The 22,758-nt window shown below is 37.8% G+C and overlaps 1 protein-coding gene and 1 non-coding gene across 2 annotated transcripts in view; one reads left to right on the top strand and one right to left on the bottom strand.

Moving 5' to 3' along the window:
* Positions 1-22,758, bottom strand: part of LOC150075004 (uncharacterized) — a 1,344,778-nt gene that overhangs the window by 1,222,378 nt on the left and 99,642 nt on the right. The window lies entirely within an intron of this gene.
* TRNAT-AGU (transfer RNA threonine (anticodon AGU)) lies at positions 9,580-9,653 on the top strand. Its single transcript has one exon. It is a non-coding gene; the product is annotated as a tRNA-Thr (tRNA).

Genomic DNA, 22,758 nt, shown 5'->3' on the forward strand with positions numbered 1-22,758 from the left:
ATCTGATCGAAGTGTATAAGGCTTTGAATGGTTTGAGCAAATTCAATGTTGATGGGATTCTTCCTCTTCCTCAGATACCGCACCTGAAGGGGCATAAATACAAATTGAGGAAATACAGTTGTAGGATACATGTGCGGAAATTTTCCTTTAGCCAGCGAGTGGTTGATTGCTGGAATGATGCAGCTGATGCTATATAAGCTTGCTTTCTTGCATTATATGCCTCTACTAATGCTAATTGTCTATTTAGATTTCAGCAAAGCATTTGACTCACTCCCACATGAGCGGTTACTTTATAAGCTGAAACAGGTTGGAATTACAGTGAAAATCCTTAGATGGATAGCAGGATGGCTTCACGGAAGGTGGCAAATGGTTATTCCTCAGATTGGATTAATATAAGAAGTGGGGTTTCCCCAGTCAGTATCCGTATTAAGATCGCTATTTTTTATTTTTTATTTTATTAAATGAAATTGATGGAAGGATAGAGAGCGTGATGTCTAAATTTGTAGATGTAAAATCGGTAGAGTAGTTAATGATCACCGCCAAGCAGAGTGACTTAGATAGACGTCAGGGATGGTCGGAGAAGTTGCAACTACGCTTTAATTCAGCAAAATGCAAAATTCTCCTGGGGAACACTAACCCCAAAATAACTTATACACTTGGTGGAGTTGAACTAAAGTCTGTAGTGGAAGAAAGGGACTTGGGAGTTACGATACGGTCAGACATGAAGTTCTCCGAGCATTGTAGACAGGAACATTGTAGGAAGGACGTCATAATCCCATTATACGAGGCTGTTATTGTTAGACCACACTTGGAAGAAGACATTGAGTTTCTTGAAAGGGTCCAAAGACCGGTAAGTTGCTTGGTGAGATCGGCAAAAGGGCATCCATATGAGGAAAGACTTCGAATATGTGGGTTGCACAGCTTGGAAACTAGATACCTTAGAGGAGACTTGATTTTGATGTTTAAAGGGCTGAGCGACAAAAGTAAAATGAATGACGACGAAATTTTCACTGTTATAATTGATTCTAGATTTAGGGGCCACACATTCAAGTTACGGAAGGGGGAGTTCAGACTGGATTGCAGGAAGTTTTATTTTAGCCAGCGAGTTATAAATTACTGGAATAAGTCACCATGGGTGGTTCAGGCCGACAGTTTGGGGAAATTCAAAGGTCAGCTGGATAGTTATCTACGGGAGGAGGGAAATGCATAGGCTATTTATTTCCTTTCCTTTTCTTTTATTGTTTATTAATTATTCGTTTTATATATAGACTATTTTACTTCTTTTTTTTTTTTGTTTTTTTGGCTGGTACAGCATAAGCCTTAGGCATTCTTACGTCCATATGGCCATTACTAATGCTAAGTATATAATGCGTTGATATATTCTAATAAAATTCTATTTGGGTCACCTGGAAATATAACAGAGTAAGTAGGCAAAGAACTTTTTTAAGTAGAAAGAACTTTTTTAAAAAGAACTTTTTAAGGCAATGAAATTAAATTTTAAATACTTTTTTTAAGTTGGCAAAGAATTTAATCCAAGGCTATTTTTTCACCAACCCAGGAGCTTCAAAATTGAGGCAGCAACCCAAAATAATAGCTATTGAAAACTACTACCATATTCTCTTGTATTAATAGGAACATTTCTCTAGCAATTTATAGCTATTTGATGAAGTGTAGAAAATTAATCAAGAACTTGATGGTCACTTCAATCAATTTCAGTGCTGAAAATCGGTTTTCTAGTATCGGTTCATTTTATTTTATTATTATTTTTTGGCTTGTATTATTTTTGTCCTTTTATCTTTTCATAACTTTAAGTACAACTACTAAATCGCTTCATGTACAGCTGCATCAACCGTTCCAGAAAAATTATAGTTTAAAACGGTTATAAACAAAAGTTCGACAATCATTTTCACAGGCTATGAGTAAACTGAGAGAAGGCGGCAATAAATGATATCCATATCCTTGAACTTGATGATGAAACTAGAATTTTGCTTTGCATTTTTGTTATTTCATAAAAATACACCTGATTAATTTGATTTTCTTAATGAATTAGTCTTCCCTTCCATGTTAGATCTTCTAATTGAGAATTATGAGATCTAACATGGAAGGGAAGACTAATTCATTAAGAAAACCTGTAACTGGCTCAAAGGGTAGAGTTAGCAGTTCTCCAAAGCCGAATCAGGAAACGTTATCGCAGTCAACTCAAGAAAACCCTAATAGTGAAGGTTCCATTTCAACTCAAGAAGTTGGAACTTCTGTAAGCTCTGGAGAAAATGACAAGACAGAAAATCTGGATAAATCACAGGATCCTTCTTTCATGCATGACAAGATATCCAGTATGAGAAAAGATTTACATCTTTAGCTTCCTCATTGGGAAGCTAAAGATTTAGCTTCCTCATAGGGAAGACCAACGAAGTTCCTAAAAAAGTTAAGATACAATTATGGAAAAATGGTTAAATCTTGAGACTGTCATTAACAGCTCTCTTAATTAATAATGAGAGATTAAGAGCTATTAATAAAGAAATCGAAATCCGGGCCAATTTACTAGATAAAATTGACCAAACTTTTTCAGTAACGGAATATTAACAAAATGGATCATAGCCAGGAATCAGTTAATCAAACTGCTGAAACAAATACAGCAGTGTATGAGGGAACACAGTTTCAAGTTGTCTCCTCTGTGAGATCATATTCTGACGCCGCCCGTAGAGCACCTTCAGTGAAGGAAAAATCAGTAAGATCAAGTTAAAAATCATAATATTACGAGCTTCTGAAAACTAAAAAATTTAAGATAAAATTTAAATAAAAAATGTAAAAAATTTAGTTTCTAATACTTTAAAGTCAGAGTTCAAGAATGTAAAAATAAAATCCTTGAGATTAGCGAGTAACAAAGACGTAGTGCTAGAAGCTGCTTCCAAGTCTGATCTAGTTAGCATATCTACTTCAGATTCCCTGTCCTCTGCGGGCAGGGGTTCTACAGGGGTTCTCAACAAAGACAACCAGCAGTCGTGACATACCTAAGGATTTAAGTAAAGAAGACATCGTTGAGGATTTATACAATACAAATCTTAGTGACAACGGATTATCACTAGAGGAAGTCAGAAAGGAAATTACTTTCAGATTTACGATAAGATCGAGATCTTCATCGAATGTTCACTGGGTAATCAGTTTTACCCTCGACTTTATAAATGTATCTCAACTTTGAACAGGATTTTCCTGGCCTGTAGTTCGCATAGACATCAGCCATTTACGATTGTTATCAAGTGTTTTTTATGCTTGGGATACGGACTTAAGGCTCTGGACTTACATCTCCATCTTGTGGGCATTGTGCCCAGAGTGGCCATGTCTACGCAGAATGCCCGAATAAAGAGGAATCCCCTCGTTGTATAAATTGTAAAAGGTGCAAAAAAAACTTCCAGCATTCTATTAAAGATCCCAATTGCTGCGAATATAAAAGAGCTTTAGAAAACTGGCACGACAAAGGATTTCTGAGGATTGAGTCGGAAGCTGGGAATACAGTGAAAACTGAATTTAAGCCGATTAAAGTTAAGTCATTAAAATTAGTTCGTAACAAGGAAGTTTTACTAGAAACAGCATCAAAAGTAGATTTAATGAATAATTCAACGTCAGATTCTTTAGCTATAGCAGGAATTGCCACAGTGGTTCCTAGAAAAGATAATCCAGCCATAATCATTTATGGGTGGATTATCTTGAGTCAGGATGAGATACTAGAAGAATTATATTGTAAAAATTTAGAAGAGTTTGGTATTACATGGGATGAAGTCAAGAGGGATATATTTCGACAGCTCTACAACTAAGTACAGAAGCACTATAACACGGCGTTGGGTAGTTAGTATCTCTGCACAATTGTATAAACTGATTTCTGCATTGCATAGAATTTACTTGACTGTTACTTCCAGCAGGTACAGATTGTTTACGATAGTCTCTAGATGCTTCCTATGCACTGGGTATGGACATATGAAAAAATATTGCTCTCAAACCTCCCCACCTTGTGGCCATTTCGCAAGAGACGGGCATGTACTGGCAGAGTGTTCCAATAAGGACGACGAACCGTATTTTGTGAACTGTAAGCTGTAAGCGTAGGAAACGTGAACTTCACCTCGGTCAGGGATTCTCGTTATCCAGAATATTTAGGAGCTATGGAACTGGTACGAATAAGGACGGCCAATGAAAAATCGAAATAATCAACAATCGAATGGAGTGAATAAACTCACAAGAGGATCTGCACGTGATTCTGTGGTGGATAGAGTTCTTGGTTCTTCAGGAATAAAAATCATGCAGATAAACGGCCAACGTTCTAGGTTGGTGGCTGATGAAATTAGGAAGTCAATTCAGGAGAACTTGATTGATATAGTATCCGTACAAGAACCGTATTGGGCCAAGATTCAATCGGAGCAACACTTTAAGATACTGGGATATCCTCTGAGTGCTCGAGTTGTGCAGCCTGTACAAGGAGAGCCCAAATCAGGAATCGTGGTAACCAATAACGATTTAGATGTTGTGGTGATACACGGGTTGTGTAATCAATGTGCCACATGCGTGATGATTGCAACAACACCATTGCAATTTTATCTTATTGCATTATATCGTCCTCCATCAATGGATTTTAATAACTCTTTGGATTACTTGGAACATGCACTATTTATGTTGAAGCCTAACCACGTAATAATCACTACTTACGAAAATGCTAAATCAAGTCTATGGCATAGTTCTACAACAGATGGGAGAGGTCGTCTACTTGAAGAATTTATATTTAATCACAATTTATATGTGATGAATATATCCAATCAGCCAGCCACATTCTTTGGACCTATGGGGCAGTCCAACATTGATATAACTATAGTAACTTCTGGCCTACGACACTACTTCTATGATTGGCGGGTCATTACTGACTGGACATCTAGTGACCATAGAGTAATCTCTTTTTATGTAAAAAATGTTACAACTTCAGTTAGTCAATATCAAGTGCCTGAGTTGGTTCGGTTCTCACTGAAAACAATTGATTGGTCTGCGTTCGATGCATCAATTCTTATGGACTTCTCGGTGATAAGGCAACGTCAGCTAATAGAGCATTCGGCTGACTCTCTCGCTGTATTTATACAGGATCCAATTATAAGAGCAGCGTACAAGGCTGATAAGAAGAAAGTTGCTAGATCGAAATCCTGTCCTTGGTGGACTTGATAGTTAACAGTATTAAGGCAACCAGTAAACAGGGCTAGAAGACAATATCAACGCCACAGACATTGGTCCCCCTCCGAGGTTGCAAGGCTGCACGAGAAGTATCTGTCCTTAAAAAACAATTATAGTAGGAAGATAGCTGATCAAAAATGGGCGACATGAACACTTTTGTAAAAGAATCGGGAAATTCTTACCCGTGGGGTTTACTATATAAACTGTCACGTGAAAATTCAGGTATGGGGAGGTTTTTAATACTGTAACCACGGATATCGGTGAGACTATTGGTTGGAATGACTCCGTTGAGATAATTTTAAGTAAGTTATTTCCAACTGACGATCCTCAGGAAGATACTGAATATCAAGCTGGTATACGTAGAGATAATCGGCTCTATGTAGCTAGAGAACATACTGCGGAGTTTACGATGGAAGAACTTACAGGAGTTTTGAAGAAGCTTAATCTCACAAAATGTCCTGGAATTGATTTAGTCGAGAAAATATTTATAACGAGGTTCTATAAGTCGTTACCTAATATCATTTTATTAATGTTTAACAAATGTCTAACAGAAGGGCTGTTTCCAACGCAGTGGAAGATTGCATTATTGAAGTTAGTTAGAAAACCTGGGAAGCCACTAACTGAACCTAAATCATATCGCCCTATCGCTCTTTTGGCAAACCTTGGTAAAATCCTTGAAAGGTTAATGGCATTACGGTTAACCGACCTGCTAGTGCAGCAGGATATGATATCGCCTCAGCAATATGGGTTCACTCCTGGGAAATCTTGTGAAGATCGTCTAGTGGCAATTCGAACGCATATTGAGAATTCTACATCAAAATATGAATTAGCAATCGACATTGATTTCGAAGGGGCATTTGATACTGTTTGGTGGGAGGTAGCGATGGCTCAGTTAAGAAACGCTGATTGTTCCAAGGAATTATATATGCTTTTCAACAGCTACTCTTCAAATAGATATGTGCTAGTGAAGTCAAAGCACTTTGAGCTACGAAAATAGGTTGTTAAAGAGTGTCCTCAAGGCTCCGTCTTCGGACCCCTTATTTGGAACCTAGTCTTACAGAATTGGTTGGTTCGCACATTCCCTAATTGTAAGGTGCTGGCATTTGTAGATGATCTGACAATTATACTTGCAGGACGATCTCTCTCATTCTTCTTAGAACAGAGAGCTAGTAGTGTGCTAACAGACTTAAGTTCTTGGGCTCAAAGCTATAAGCTTGTTATTAGTCCCTACAAAACTAAAATCATGTTATTTAAAAGAGCTTTGGATATAAATCGACCTCCTCAGATCAAACTGAATGGTGTTCAGTTACCTATGGTCCTTGATACCAAATACCTGGGAATTATTGTGGACAGTAAGTTATCATTTCACCAGCACTTATTATATTTAAGCAATAAAATCAGGAAATTTTCTGGTGCTATCATTACAATTTCAAAGTCTGACTGGGGTATTATGTGTTTTATGTGATAGACAAAGTCTATCACACAAAACACTGTTTCTGTATTACAAGGCAGTATTCCTTCCAATAACTAAATACGCAATAGGAGCCTGGTTCCATATAGATACGTTTCGGGCTAAACTAAATTCCATACAGCGCATCATGCTTCTTGGTATTCTGAGAGTGTGCAGAACGGTGTCCACTGCCGCGCTTCAATTGTTGGCCGGAGCGCTACCGTTGGATCTACATTTTTTGGTATAGAGATCAATATTCGCTCTGACTGTAGATGCGAAAAGAAAAGATGTATGAATGAAGTAATCAATGTATATATTAAGTGCAATAGCATCATTAATACACAGCCATTTCTGAATAAACAGAATGTTTATAAGGCGGCATCATTTTAAGGTATATCTCATATTGTGAATACCTTCATAACGAGTTGCCATAATATTGCACTACTTCGAATAAGTAACGCTTCACCATAAGGAGTCTACGCGGGGTAGCACAGTGGTATCGTCACCATCCTCCCCACACCGGGTGGAAAAGGCCTGGGTTCGAATCCCGTCGATGACGCGAGGAACTTTAATAGGCTTTTTTCACTCCGCGGCTGAGTTAGTCGGTCTCAGGCGTAGATAGCAAGGTTTTTCTCCCCAGTAACTGGGGTTTTTTTCGTCCAGCAAAACAGGCAAATCGACCATAGAACATAAGCAATTTACAGACACAAATACGGGTTAATGTATTTAATTACGGGCAACCCTAAAATAATAATTTGATTTTTTTTTTTTTTCACCATAAGGAGAAACTAATGTTACTTATTCTCAGATAGGAATAAGTAACATTAGTCTTCTCCTTATGGTGAAGCGTTACTTATTCGAAGTAGTGCAATATTATGGCAATTCGTTGTGAAGGTATTCACAATATGAGATATAACTTAAAACGATGCTGCCTTATAAATATTCTGTTTATTCAGAAATGGCTGTGTATTAATGATGCTATTGCACTTAATATATACATAGTCTAAATTTGCTGGCAGCTTGAGGCTTTAGCCCTAAATGCATCTGAAGTAATCAATTTATGGCAGACAAGATGGGATACCATACCTACTGCAAGAGTTATCAACTTGTTTATTCCGAGCGTGACTTTTCTGAATGATAAAAAAGTTCGCAATTGGTTTACACCTAGTTTACAGTCGTCATTTTTGTTAACAGGGCACGGGTCAATGAATGAGAAATTATACGCATTAGGACTAAGTAACACGGATCTTTGTTTTTGCAGGGCCAGGGAAAGCTGGCAGCACATACTACATGATTGTCGAATATATGACGATGCCAGGACAGCGATACGTGAAATTGTTGAGAGTGTAGCTCCAGGAGAAGAAGCTATATTTTTAAGAGACTCTAGTAAGTTTCAGATGTCCCAGGTATTTGCTAAAGAAGTGTTTGAACTAAGGAAAAATATGATTCCAGTGATATGAAGTTGATCAAATCCATCTGGCTGGAGGCATCAAAGTGTTTTTATGCTGCCGTTCTTAATGGTTGCACAACTGGAAGATCTACTCTTCTTTTTTCTTTATCTCTCTCTCTCTCTTTTTTTTTCTCCCTTACGGTTTTTTTTTTTTTTTTATTTTTCCCTTTCGGTTTTTATATATATATATATGTGTGTGTGGTATGTGTATACATTTATATATATATATATATATATATTTTTTTTTTTTTTTTTTTTATCTTAGTTATTTATTTTTATTTTTTTTCTTTCTCTTCCTTTCGGGTTTTTTTTTTTTTTTTTTTTTTTTTGTCTCATACTCTAAGACCATAGGTCTCCCATCTACTGGAACTAGCCCACCTTCCCGTGGTGTGGACGAGTACCCAGAAGCATCAGTCACCAGAATCATCTGTCCAGGTGACTGATGCTTCTAGGTAGCCAAGTGGCCAGAACAGAACAACAGAAAACACACACAAACCTCCGTCACACACAAATCCGACCCATTTGTAGTGATATTATTCTTCACAGATATACGAGGCGGAGTTGAACTGACGTCTAGGAGCCGCCCCTTACATAAACACATATCCAACACATGTCCACATGGTTAATTTGATTTTTTTGATTTTGTTAATTTCAGGTCTTTGTTTTTACATCCTCCGAGGCATTTCTACCGAATTTCAGGGAATCATTGTTAATCTTCAGGCTGATCCCAAAACTGAACGAACCCGAAGCTAGAATTTGTTAGTCAATACCTGGATGAATAGATGGAATTCTACCGAAAAAGGAGCCCTACCAAAAAATTCGTTCCTGATGTAACTGCATTACTTCTATCATCCACAAGAAAATGGTTTTCACCTTCACTGTTTACCTCCTATATACTAACTGGACATGATTCGCTTAACGCAAAACTTTACCAATTCAGACTTTCTAATACGGTCTCCTGTCGATGTGAGCTACCAGAAGACTCTTCTCACATCCTTTTTGAATGCTCCATTTACGAAGATCTAAGATTGGCTCTTAAGGCAACAGAACCACACTTGGCTCCCGGATGTGAGAAGACACTTATATCTGTCAATAATTTCCAGGCACTTCAAACCTTCTGCAATGCTGCTTTTAATATCAGAAAGACTTTCAACCACAATGTTAATGCAAACAATCAAACTGAAAACACTTCATAAGTGAAAATACAACCTGTTGCCTCGTCTGTCGTCCTTATGACGTCATGTTCAAAATTTTGCTGGTTTTCAAGAACGCGGGAAGGTTTTAACAGATGCTGCATTCTTCTAGTTCATCCTTTATCAAGACTCTCCACAACTAAATCCTTCCTCTGCACAGTGATACCGTTATTAACCAGTGACTTCTGATACCACTCAAGATTAAAAAATATATACGTAGAACTTGTTCCTGCCTTGCCGATCTTGTTTTTGGCATTGCTACTGCTCTTTGACCGTACAATGGCGCCGTGGCTTAGTTGGTTAAAGCGCCTGTCTAGTAAACAGGAGATCGTGGGTTCGAATCCCACCGGTGCCTGTGACGGAGATTTTTTTAGGCCTGACGTAGCCCAGTGGTCAGGAGCGAGAGTGCATAGTACGGGTTCCTTGAGTGGACCGGGGTTCAAGCCCGTGACTACTAAATACGATAAATATTTGTATTGACGATTTATTGTAAACTCTACTGACTTGGTTGTCGTGCCGGAGTATAAACAGAAAATTTAATTTATTTATTTATTTGTGGACTACTTTGGGCAGCACTGGATAAAGACGTGGACAACGACTCTTTTTTTTTTTACTTTACTTTATTTTCTTCTTTATTTCTTCGTCTTCTGCTGTCCTGTCTCCTGTGTGTGCGTGCGTACGTGCGAGTGTGAGCGTGCGCTGTTGCTGGCTTGCTGGCACGGGGTTCTTTTGAATGGTTCCAAACTCGCTTTGAACATTCAGTGCGTGACTTTTGAGGTTCACCATGGTTCATGCGTAGTTGTGGCCCACCTCCCCGTGGTGTAGACGGACATTGGGCAGGCTTTCCAGGTGATCGCCTGCCTGGTGACAAAACGGCCAGAAACAACTAAACAACATACGACAAACACACACACTGCACAAACATAATATGACGCACATTTCTGGCCTTTTACAGAGCTCTGTAATCATGACAGTGTACAAAGGCGGAGTTGAACTTTCGTTCAGGTGCCGTCCTACATAAGATATTATACATGTCTACATGGTTAATTTGATTACACAATTAATAACGGGTATTAATGTGCAATCAAAATTAACAACTTTATGCAAATCATATCACCATAATTTACCAGTTCTGCTCTCTTTACTGAAGTGGTACAAACTATTTTATTAGGGTCACCTGGAAATGTATTTTCAACTACCCGTGTGTATTGTGTCTGTAAATTGCGTGTATTCTCTGGTCGATTTGCCTGCTTTGCTGGACAAAAAATCCCAGGTCCCGGGGGAAACCTTGCTATCTACGTCTGAGACTGACTAACTCAGCCACGGAGTGAAAAAAGTCCATAAAAATTCCCTGCGTCATTGACAGGTTGGAACCCACCCGGTGTGAGGAGGACGGTGAAGATACCACTGTGCTACCCACGCAAAGTACTGAAGTGGTATAGTCACTGCAATGGTACAGGAAGTACCACGAAACGTCTGAGGATAATCTGTCTGCAATTCTTTAAGAAATTAAAGACAGATTACACTCCGCGCAGGTTTAAGTGCTCGTTATTTCACCAATTTCCAGTTCTTGATATTCCTGCGCATCATGCCGCTAAAAGAATATTTAAGATCGATTTACAGAAAGGAAATATTTTTATCTCCCCTAACAGAAAAGGTCAACAAAGACTATCACGAAGAGAGTTTTAAAATGGTGCAGTTGGGTTACTAAAAGGGTGAACTACCAGATTTCAATAATTTGCATGTTGCAAGTTATACATTATAGTATACATTCCTTATAGATCAATTTCGACTGGATATTTGCAATTTTTATGTAAAATTACATAATAAAAGCTATTTTTCACCTTCTATGTACATTATAACTAAGATATTGACGAAAAATGGTATACCAGCTAAATTTTTTGACCATCAATATATTGCAGGGTAGCACTCTAATGGTGTTATCGATTGTATATCATTTCATTTCATTTTCATTGTGTACTAGTTACAGATGTTTAAGACAATAATACACTGCATCGAAAATAAAAGATGAGAGCAGAATCCCAATATTTGTAATTCTAAAAATCTAGTTTTCTGAATCTAATTTCTTGGCCAATTTCGAATTTCTTCCGAACTGGCGAAGTTGCCCTTCATAAAATAAACAGAGGAAAGTTCGCAGCTGCTTGAGGCCACAATCCTGTTAAGTGCAAGCGGTGGCATCCTGTTTTTATTACGAAATGAAATGGTGTTTAAAGATGATGGACGAACGTCATCGATTCTGTGCCCACTCGAAAGATTGTCAGGAACGCGTAAACAAATAAGGTGCCTGTTTAAACATAGTTTTAAAGAGATTTTCAACAATAATGTTGAAAATTATTCTTTCCCACTTAAAAATCGTGGAGTCAGTTTCTCAGTTATATTTATTAATCGTTTATTAAAAATACAAAAATTTTCACCAATCAACCTCAATTAGGGATCCGCAGGCCAATCGTCATCGGGAAGGGTATACAAATGCGCTTACAAATAGTTAACAATCTCACTAAACTAGTCAAATGAAAATAAAATATGTAACCTACTTTTTTTTCTAGTGTATTTTCAGCAAATACCTTGAAAATAATTTTAACTCAACTACACAAATCAACAGGCATCACGTCTTTATGAAAGGCCCAAAGATTGGACCACACTAGGAAAAAACTCTTACTGTGAAATTTCATGAAGTTTTATTCTTTTGTTCAACTTTGTTTTATATAGCTGATATCAAAAAATGTTAGTGCAGTGTAACTTTTAAAGTGTAAAATAATCCGATATAAAATTTAATATAAAAACTGAAAGATGTAACGTGTCACTCTTATTCGGCTGATTTCGTAATGCGTCTGCAGAATAACTTCATAATTACAGTAAAATTTACCAAACAAAAATGTATCAGGTCTCTGTTCAATCTCTTCGCATGCTCTTACACGATGGAGGTATGCAGACGCTCGAGATGACTAAACTCATTTCTATGCATGGGTTACACTAGCAGCGCGTGGAAGGCGTTCTTCCGCTACTGCAGGTCTAATCATCTATGACATCATCGCGTCCACCCACGTTCGGCAGGCCACCTTCCACCTTTGGGCCAACAACAGTGATTACTGCACCATTTCTATCGCCTGTTAGGCTTATTGACTAATCTACCGGGACAGAGGGCAAAGAGTGACGTCAGCTGGTTCTCTCACCACTCCATCACTCTGTGTCACCCCGTTTTTGCTGCTTTGATGCTAAAATGAGGATGACTAAGGCGTGTATTAGCTGGGAAGTAGGGTTTGCATCTCGGCATCCACAGCTCTGTCCCTTAAAGAACTTAACGGACCTGCAATGTTTAAACTGTGCTTATATCTGCGCCTGTTGTAATCCACGTTGGAGTTTGCAAGTTTCGCTACACGAACACACTAAACAAATGCTATCGAGTGAGGAGTAAATGATACGAACACATCTGCAACCAGCAAAACCAATGTAAACGTACAGTCCAAATACTGTCCCACAGGGTAGAGTGAGTCACTACCGAAATCCCTATTCCTTCCCATTACATCCAGCGGAAAGAGTCACGATCCGATACCCTCCGAAATAGCTACAGTAGCATATATAAGTGTGATACGACTGCGGTAAGTGTAAGCGGTGTGGAAAAATCGGCTTTCCGTTAAGTGAAAACAGTAATAGGAAACAGATGTCGCACCAATGCATCTCAACTGTATATCACGAAACCTCAGCATTTGATATTTTAATGTATGTATTAAAATCTCTAATTACTGTCGCTGGATGTTGACGAATTGTAATATAAAAAGAGGACCCATTACTGAAGAAAAGTCCATACAAGTGAATTTTGAATGTTTCTGAGTGAAGGGAATTTTATATTTAAATACATGCAATTAATCAGTACTTGTTGATAACGGAAACAAGTACCTTTAACATTTTTTGTAAAGTTGGAATAAATCCTTTGCTTCAGTCAGATTCGCTGATTTAGATTAGTTTTCTAGCTTTTGTATGAAGTTTTGTCCACTTGACTTGAGCACACAGAAGCAATGCTTTATTTCATTTATAACTTTGTTCTTCATAACGCTAATTCTTCCTCTTCCCCGTTGTACGAGTTGGAATTCTACGTTTCGCAATTCTCTGCTCGCCAGTTTGGCGCTCTTAGTATTCCACTACCATGACCCTTTGACCTCACTGTCCAGATTAGCTAATGATCTCAATGTTTATTTTTTCGTTCATTTCTCCATTTCAGCAAAGAGGTCTCAGAAATAATTCAGGGATAATTCTGTTATTTAATTTTGTATGTTAATGCATCAGCAATAATTTTGCAACGTTTTAACAATTTAAGTTTTCATTCCTTTTCTACTACTTTCATTACTTCACTACTACTCTTTATTCTGTAAGTTATTTTCAATGTATCGCTAACATATAACTTGTTTGTACTGTTTCAGAATGCATTGTTAATATGCAGGTTTTTTATGTGAGATGTATTTTCTTAATATTGTTTGATGATGTTTAATGTTTGTTTCTGGACAAATTTTATCCATTTGTTGCTAAATAAATAAATAAAATAACTGAAAAACAATGAACAGTCACTGAACTATATACTCTGTAACTGGGAACTCTCAATGTGCAATACAATGCCGGGAAGTCAAAAGATCATTTAATGCAAGACAATGCGCCATGTCCTTCACCAGCAGAGATACAAATGCAACAGCAATTGGAAAAACACCTTCTGGCTAACTTCGCATTACTGACAACTGCAGCTCGCGCAGTTCAGAAACGTAGCGAATGAACTGTCCATGAATGTTTGGGATCTTGTACGATAACTCCTAACAGCTGCGGCCTGACTGGACATTGTGCTGGTCAAATGAACTTTTCAATGTTCCAATTGTCTAACAGTGATGGCACTTTCAACAAAACAATGCAACATGGGCTTTCAGAACATTTGGAGAACTTCACCTGACGCCAACTTTCCAGGTTTCATCGAGCACCTGTGGTAAACCTTGAGGTCGAACGAGTTGCACGACGTGTGCGAATCCAACAATGATTATTGTGAGGCACTCCGCAGGCGTCATGGCAGGCCACATTTTCAGCTGTAGTTTGTAATCACTTAACATCCGTGTTGGAATGTGCTGATAATCCTCGTCCGTGGAGACGAGACAGATTATCAGGCGGGTAGTTAAATTCAATGGCCATTGGGTATCTATATATTAAACTATATCAGTATTGAGCCTTCCATCTCTTTTGTATCAGTCTGTGCATGGTCCATCTTCGTTTGTGCGAAGCCATTCGACAGAGAAAGCTAAACATGCTAGATATACAGTAGCTAGATATTCTGGTCAGCTGGTACTTAAAGAAAACTTAAGCATTTCAAAAATAATTCTTAGCATCATCTGATTAAAAAAATTATATACATTTGGATATTTTATGGTAGTTAAAGGTCGTTCAAATTCACCCACCTCAATTGTGCATGGAAGCCATGAATGACTGTCAGAAATTCCAGTTGTGACTGCAATGACCTGTTGATTCGGCTGTATTTAGCCATTATAAGGAATGCGCTTCGTCGGCTGATAAAAGGTGAAAGTTAATACGTTCACATAAAATTCAACAATTTGAATACCCCTGAAAGAGTAAAGTAAACCTTTTCTGGACGTTTCAGAGTTTCTTCATTCTATAAGAATCAGTCAAGTATCAAATAAATAAAACGACGGTGTTCGTTATATTTACTAACTAATACTTACACAATGTATGGAAATCCAAAATTAATAAATGAATATTTTTTTATTAATTTATATTGCATTATTATTATTTTGGATAATTCCATACTCCCTACTATGCGGCAGTTGTTTGTTTATTTCAACAGGATGATGTCCCATGTTATACCATTGGTGCGGTTCGAGTGTACAAAAGTTGGAACGGCTGGCGCAAATTGTTGATTTGAACAATATGAAAATTTTGGCTTTTGGAATAAGCAGTTAAAAAGAATTACACCAGGTGAAAGTAAGTATAGTAGCAATAGTCCATCGATTATTCCTGTCACCGGGGAGGCATATCCTCAGAACAGAATTCCGATGGTTGCTGGTAAAATCTATATGACGGTCTGCGTCTTCTTATTCTCTGAGTAAAAACAACGTCATTTGATTGATTTCATTAGGGCGACCAAATATTGGTACTAGTTAAAGTGCGACGGGTCAAGACTGCGTGTTGTAATGAGTCTCTAATTGTACCGCCACAGCCGAGCCCAGAGTTATGTGAAGTTTCACATGGAGTAGCATCACGCGAAACATTTAGCTCTGCACTGGTTTTTTTCCCCCTTTTTATGGTCCAGCACTGTTTCTCCACTGTTCTTCTCTAGAAACTGTGGTACTGACTGCGGCAATAAACGGAAACCAGGCAATCACTGATAGTCAGTTGGGATTAAAAAAATAATATTAATCCTGTATTCCATGAAACAGATACTCATATGGTTTCTTTTTTTGTTAGGAAGAGTTGGTTAGTTCGTGCGTTTTTTGTCTCCTGACAGCAGCGATGGCATCACGATTCACAGCTTGCGATGATAGTACAGGAAATGTTTACGTTCCTTGCGATAGCCTACCCAGATGTCTCATGCACAACCTGTGCACAGATTGTGTTATTCCTCACTCAAACAGTCCGTCCCGACAATTTTTTCTTACAAAAAAACCCAAACACGAACGGTATTAAAACTTATAGTACTTATTACCATGCATGAATTGAAAGGTCGAGAAGACGGAATATACCTGTTGACATTAGACTTGAATTTATGTAGATTGTAATTTTCGGGAAATACAACTACTGTAGAGGAAAGTTGTTCCAGAAAACAGAAGTAAAAGGAATATATGAAGAAGAGAAAAATTTCGTTGTGTGGGTTAAGAAATGAACAGTGAATGGATGTTGACTGCTTGGAGCACGTATTAAGAATAGTTTGAATAGTTAGGAAGCGAGAATTACAGATGTCAATTCAGAAGAACACTCCCCATGGAAGTATCTATAAACAAACCACACTAACAAAAACTGAACGTCTATGAGACAGAGAATTGAGAGCCTTTATTAAGGGATAAGTCGGCGCCTCCGAAGCCAGGAGCAGCAGTGCGTAGCACACGCTTCTTGATTAGACCGGGGTTCGAGCCCATGACCACCAAATACGGAGGATGCGGAAAGGTCAAGGAATGACCACCGCATATCCCCGGAGCAACATGACTGCATTCTTTTAAATGAGGTCAAGAAGCTAGTGAGGTTTTGGGGGAACCACCCCAAGATGAGACGAGCATAGTGTTGGTTGTAGGATTTTAGGCGTATCAGCAACTTAAGCCATATTGCAAACTGTCGTATTGTAATTGCGTGTGTTGTTCTGTGGTCGATTTGCTGTTTTGCTGGACGAAAAACCCGAGTTTACAGGAGAAAAACCATGCTGTCCTCGCCTGAGGCCGACTAACTCAGTCACGTTGTGAAAAAGTGACTTTAAAAGTCCTCTTTTCGCCTAATTTACGGGATTCGAACTCAGGTCTTTTTTACCCAGTATGAATAGAAAAGACCATGGTGGGGCAGATTTGAGATTTTCACAGAATGAGTTGTTTAGAAGAAAAGAAACGCCAAGAGCGAAAAAATATATATAAAAATAAAATAAAATTCTATAGTTTACATTCTCTAAACTTAGCCGTTCAAGATTAATTACAACCGTATAATATTTATTACACTTCTCCCATGTACTTTTTTTTTAAGTCCTCTTTCCCTCTCTCTCTCTCTCTCTCTCTCTCTCTATTTATATATCTCTTCACAAAGGACACCACTTTCACGTGCACATAAAAATACACAAGAAATGTGCGCGGACTATCGAAAGCTAACAATACTGTATTAAACAAAATGTCTAAACATCACAAATTTTATTAAAAGTTTTGGATGATTAGACAAATCTTTCTATAAGAACTAAATATAAAGTTTCATGACAATCCGTCCACTGGGAGTCGAGCTGTTACATGCGGACGGACAAACAAACAAACAGACGGACACGGTATAGACAATTAGGTGATTGTGCATATATGCTAATGCGCCAAACACCCAGTCTTTTGATGTAATGCAGAGAAAACAATGTTTGTGCTTTTGCTATGGGAATAAAAGTCAGAGTAATGTCTGGAAATCTGGGTGTCATCAATGATGAGCATGGTAGTTCTTTTTTTTTTTAGAGAGAAATAAGAAGTTTTAGAAGGATTCAAGTTAACTAAGCTTTCTTCGCAACTCTTCAGAATTATCTAGAGATCGGCATTTAAGGAATTATTGGTGAATATTCGAGCAGTTAGGATGTTTGCGCATGGTAACGTTTCTCGACCTGGAAAATGGACTGTAATATGCCATCATCAGAAAAATGATGAAGATTTCCAGTCAGTGAAGAATGTCTTTATTATACAAGAGAAAAAAAGTAGGAGAAGAACTGAACTTTCAAGACACCAGAATTAGTTGAGAAGTTAGAAGAAGGAGAGCCGTCTATCATCATCCGAAGTGAACCATCAAATGGATGTCTAATTGCGAAAAACAGACGGCATTCCATAAGATGGGGCTCCTTTAAAAGACCTTTATACCAAACACGAATCCTTCGAAGATGTCAGAGCAACTGTTTGAGTTTCGGGATAGTTTAAGAGCTAGCGGTTGATGGATTTCTTCAGTACTTTGGAAAGTGTTCGGGGCAAAAGTCCCTTCCCCTTTTTAGGAGTTGTTTTCTGGGCACATTTTCTATCTATGCGCGCGTACACAGACAATATTTTCTAAAACGTGATCATTATAGCCTACATGTTATATTCAAATTGTACTAAAGTTCATATTACATGAGCTTTGATATGAGCTCGTATATGAACTTTAGGATATAGAGAACTTTCTGCGTCGTAAATTTTCTAAAAATTACCTACATATAATATTGCAACAAATGACTTATATATATATATAATATACAAACTCCCATTCAGCCTACGACTCGTATATAGCTTACCTTGCCTTCTTCCTCAAATTTTTCGGAATACGTTGTGAAGGGAAAGCCAGTTTCCAATTGCAGTAAACTGTTCAAGAGAACATCGAGAGGCAGGTGTTCTTAAGAGTCAAGATGCACGTCACCCGACGTACACAGGAGCTTGTGAAAGGAACTACTCTCAGGACTTTCCCGCTATCACTAATGTATATAAAGCTTTCCCGTGGTAAACTATAACTGACATCACTGTTCGTAGAAGTGACCTCGCCTCCATGATAACCTACCATACTGTTAGATACACACACACACATTCACACACACACACGTGCAGCTCAGTCACCCTGCCTCTGACCGCAACTCAATCTTTAGGGCTACTGTCGGCATCTCGCCTCCACTGCTCGGTCTACATGATCTGATGATTCAGCGTGAGCACGTGGTGCTCTTAACCCCCGCATCCATGCTATCCCCTCTGTCAAGCATTGGATTCCCAACGTGCGCTGTCATGTTCGGTGGATTGTGGTTCTCGGCAAAGGCCAGCGGAACATAACCGAAACACATTACGGGTATGACTAATGAAAGGATTATGGCGCTTTAAAGATAATGTTTAATTGTCACCCTCATGCAGAGCTCCACCCCACTGTTGCTCTTTAAACTCCAGATTTCCTTTACTTTTCACTCTGAATCGCAGCATAAGTATTATGTTAATATGAATCAGTGCGTTCTATCTGATTCATTTACTGTTTACACTTACATCATAGTTGCGCACATTGTCATGTTGACAACCGGTAACCCAGTGGCCCATATTTTCTTTAGTAAACAAAGAATCCATTCTCTCTCTCTCTCTCTCTCTCTCTCTCTCTCAACAAGAATTTTTAAGTTTAAAAGAAGTTTCTAAGATGAGAGTGTCTACAAATGAATGTTTTCTTCTGAAATGGCTTTAAAGACAAACGGATTCTTTCTTTCAGGAACCACATATCCACCAGAAAGGAACACAATCCATTTATTCGTTTTGTCTTTCAGGATCGAATTTTACATTAAAGAAAGCTTTAGATGTCCGATTGTAAATACTGTATAGTATGATCATGTTGTAGTGGTAACGAAAACGAAATTGAGTAATAATGAAAGCTCTGTATGACATGAGGAAGGAATTGTGAAGAAAAAAGAAGAAAATTTGTATGACATGAAGAATTCGTATAAAATAAAAAAAATAAAAAAAAAACACGCAGAGCATTCAGAAGGAAAATGAAGTTTTTATAATCCTGCTCTGCAAACTTGGTACGCATCCCAGATCAAGTACAGACTAACACAGAAGCTTACCGGCTAGACTCCGGTCTCTGACCTGTGTATCATAACCGTCGTGTTTTTGCTCTGGAAAAAAAAACTAACAATTACATAAATCCACAACGTTATATCAGTAACACCTGCTTCATTTATCAGCACTCATGTCCGAAGTTCTAACTGTTGAACTTTGTAACGGTGTGATGTACGTAGTTCACACGATGTACATCTCAACGATGTCCCTTTACGTGCTCAATCACATATCTTGTCAGTTTTGGGCTATCTACACTTAGGGACTGTTTGGAATGGTCAGATTGCATTATTTTGTTGCTATTGCAGAGTAAAATCAATTGTATAATCCTTATATCAATAACCTGCAAATTATTCCCTGTTACCACCATATTTGTTAATATTGACCAAGAAAGGTTTTTTCTTTCATATTCAAAATTGTTTATTTTGTGATTGATCTTTTTCATCTTTCAAAGTTTCTTGTTTGTTTTTTTAATTTTTAGGCACGTTTGCATATATATATATATATATATATATATATATATATATATATATATATATACATATGCTAAGCGCTTATTGTCTTCAAAGTGTCCATAGGTCGGTCCACATGTCAGTTCGACATGCGACACCCGCAACAGCTCGACTCCCAGTAGCCAAATTTTCGTGAAATTTTATATTTGAGTCTTTTAAAAATATTTTCCGATCCATTCTAAATATCATTCAAATCGGACAAATAGAAATCCGACAATACAATTATTATTTCTTTTTTTCCATAAAATTTGAATAGGAAAAAGAAATTCATAGATGAAATGTAGTTTTAATATTAGCTTTAGACAATCCGTGCACGCTCCGCATGTATTGTTATGTAAGACTTGTGAACGTGGAGTCACACTTGTCGAGTCACATATACTGAGAAAGAAAATAGACCTAAACAAAAGAATATATGGGAGAAGAGTAATAAACATTGTAGAGTGGAAATTAAAATGAAGTTTAATTACCATTGTATAATATTTAGAGAATGTAGCTTTAACACTATAGAGTTTTATTAAGTGTTTTATGAAGTTATAATCCTGGTAATTAATCGATAAGGAAATAACTATAGTTACTTTTCGCTCATATTAATCACAGAAAAAAATCATTAATTTAATTTTAAAAAATCAAACGCGCCTGAAATGTAACGCACTGCATACATTAACTAACTTGTTTGTTTTTTTGTTTGGGATCAGCTTGGAATGCTTTTCTTATAAATGTTTGAAGAAGTACACACTCTTGGATTACTACGAGTGTGTACTTCATCAACTTCATCAACACTGCAAATAGCAGGTAAGTAAAAAATTAGGGAAAGGACTTTGATAGAGTAGAACACAACCAACAGTTCAAAGTCCTACAAGCCTATGATATGGTCCCTGCATCATCAAGATGATTTGTCTTGTATAAAGAAAGGCAAAATTCTTCCTGAAAGTAAATAACCAAACTCATTCACACTTATCGTATTCTAAAGAAATCAAACAAAGGTGCCCACTTTCTGGATGCGCACACTTGCCATCGAACCATTCCTCCAAAATATTAAAATCGGCTTAAAATCAAAAAGAAAACCACTACTAAAACATACAAAAAACATACTCAGACTATGCAAATATCACCATTATCAGACGTAATAATAAATAATTCGAATTCGAAGCTATCCGAACTATCGTGGGGGGTACGAAGGAATCTTGAGGTCAAAATTAAATCACAGAATAACTAGTGACCTATGATATGGCAAATGGAGAACAAGAACACAGAACACTCCCCATTCTGGACCGAAGGGGGCTGTTCTGGTCCATGTCCAGGTCCAGAGAATGACAGAAGTATCTAAAGGTGTACCTCAGCAATATCCCAACTTATCAAAACAAATGGCCTCAGTTGTTGAATCGCTTCAAAACAGTACTCGGAGCATAGATAAGTATGTGAGACCGCCTCACTAAGAGGATGAGTTGAAAGCAAATGGCAGCCTGCGAGCTGTCATACTTTCAAAGCGCTAATAGAAGTAAAACCAGCCATCGGGCGTTTCTTATGGAATAAAACAACCAGATATCCCTCTCGAAACTGGTCTACCACTCATTCAGGGAAGCTAGGAGTCTCTCTTTATGACAAAATAAGATTATTTCGAATCGTTCTCTTCCTAAGGGTACTTCAGATAAAAAATCCCCCATGGGGCTTACCTCATCTACAGTTTTAAAAATGACCATGGCCCAGCTCCCGTTTGTACTCTCCGAACGCTGAAATTAACAAAAACATACTTGAACCTACAACTGTTCATAATTTTTTCTTCTGCTCTTGAACTACAGACCTAACATGGAAATTACTACTACAAATATACTGCTCGACAAAATTAACAGAACAAAATGTTTTTCATTAATATTTTATTGTGAACAGTGTCGCAGAAGGCGAATATTTGATATAAGAGGTATCCTGGCATGCAAATTCCGAGTATCCAATAGAAATCGACCTACCACCTTACAGAGCTGCACTTTATGCAAATTATTCATGCCTATAAAAACACAGGTTGCGATCACGTCACTTAATTCCCGTTTTTTGGCTTGCTCGGTGGGATAGTAACACCAGATTTTCTAAGTGTTCTGTTAATTTTGTCCAGAGGTGTACTACTAACAGACCAATCCAAAAAAACTTTGGAAGCAGGACCACAACCACAACGCCCTGCTGACAACGACCACAAAAGTCCCTCCAGATACCTCGCCAGCGCAAGAAATTGGAAACAAATTCACCTGCAACGATTTTTCAATTCACATCACCAGAAACCACAGTTTTATTGCTGCCTGCTCACTACAAAACATATACAAATTCAAAATTCAAAATATTATATTAGGGCCACCCGTAATCTCTTACATATACCCATATATATATATATATATTATGACTATAAATTGCGTGTGTTCTTTGGTCGATTTGCCTCTTTTGCTAGACGAGAAACCCAGTTTCTAGGAGGGTGGGAACCTTGCTATCCACGTCTGAGACCGACTAACTCAGCCACGGAGTGAAAAAAACCCACTAATACAAAACATATACAAGCTCATCATATCAAGCCAAGCAGCTGAAATCTTATCCCGTCCGTAAATGGTGTACCCACATTTTTCTCGACATACAGAAATGTTCCATGCAAATTTAACTGGACTTTCATGTAAAATGTAACGCACCTGAAAAC

Source organism: Mastigoproctus giganteus, chromosome 14 (assembly GCF_048544385.1).
Source record: "Mastigoproctus giganteus isolate SK-2022 chromosome 14, ASM4854438v1, whole genome shotgun sequence".
In the NCBI taxonomy this organism is placed as follows: Eukaryota; Metazoa; Arthropoda; class Arachnida; order Uropygi; family Thelyphonidae; genus Mastigoproctus; species Mastigoproctus giganteus.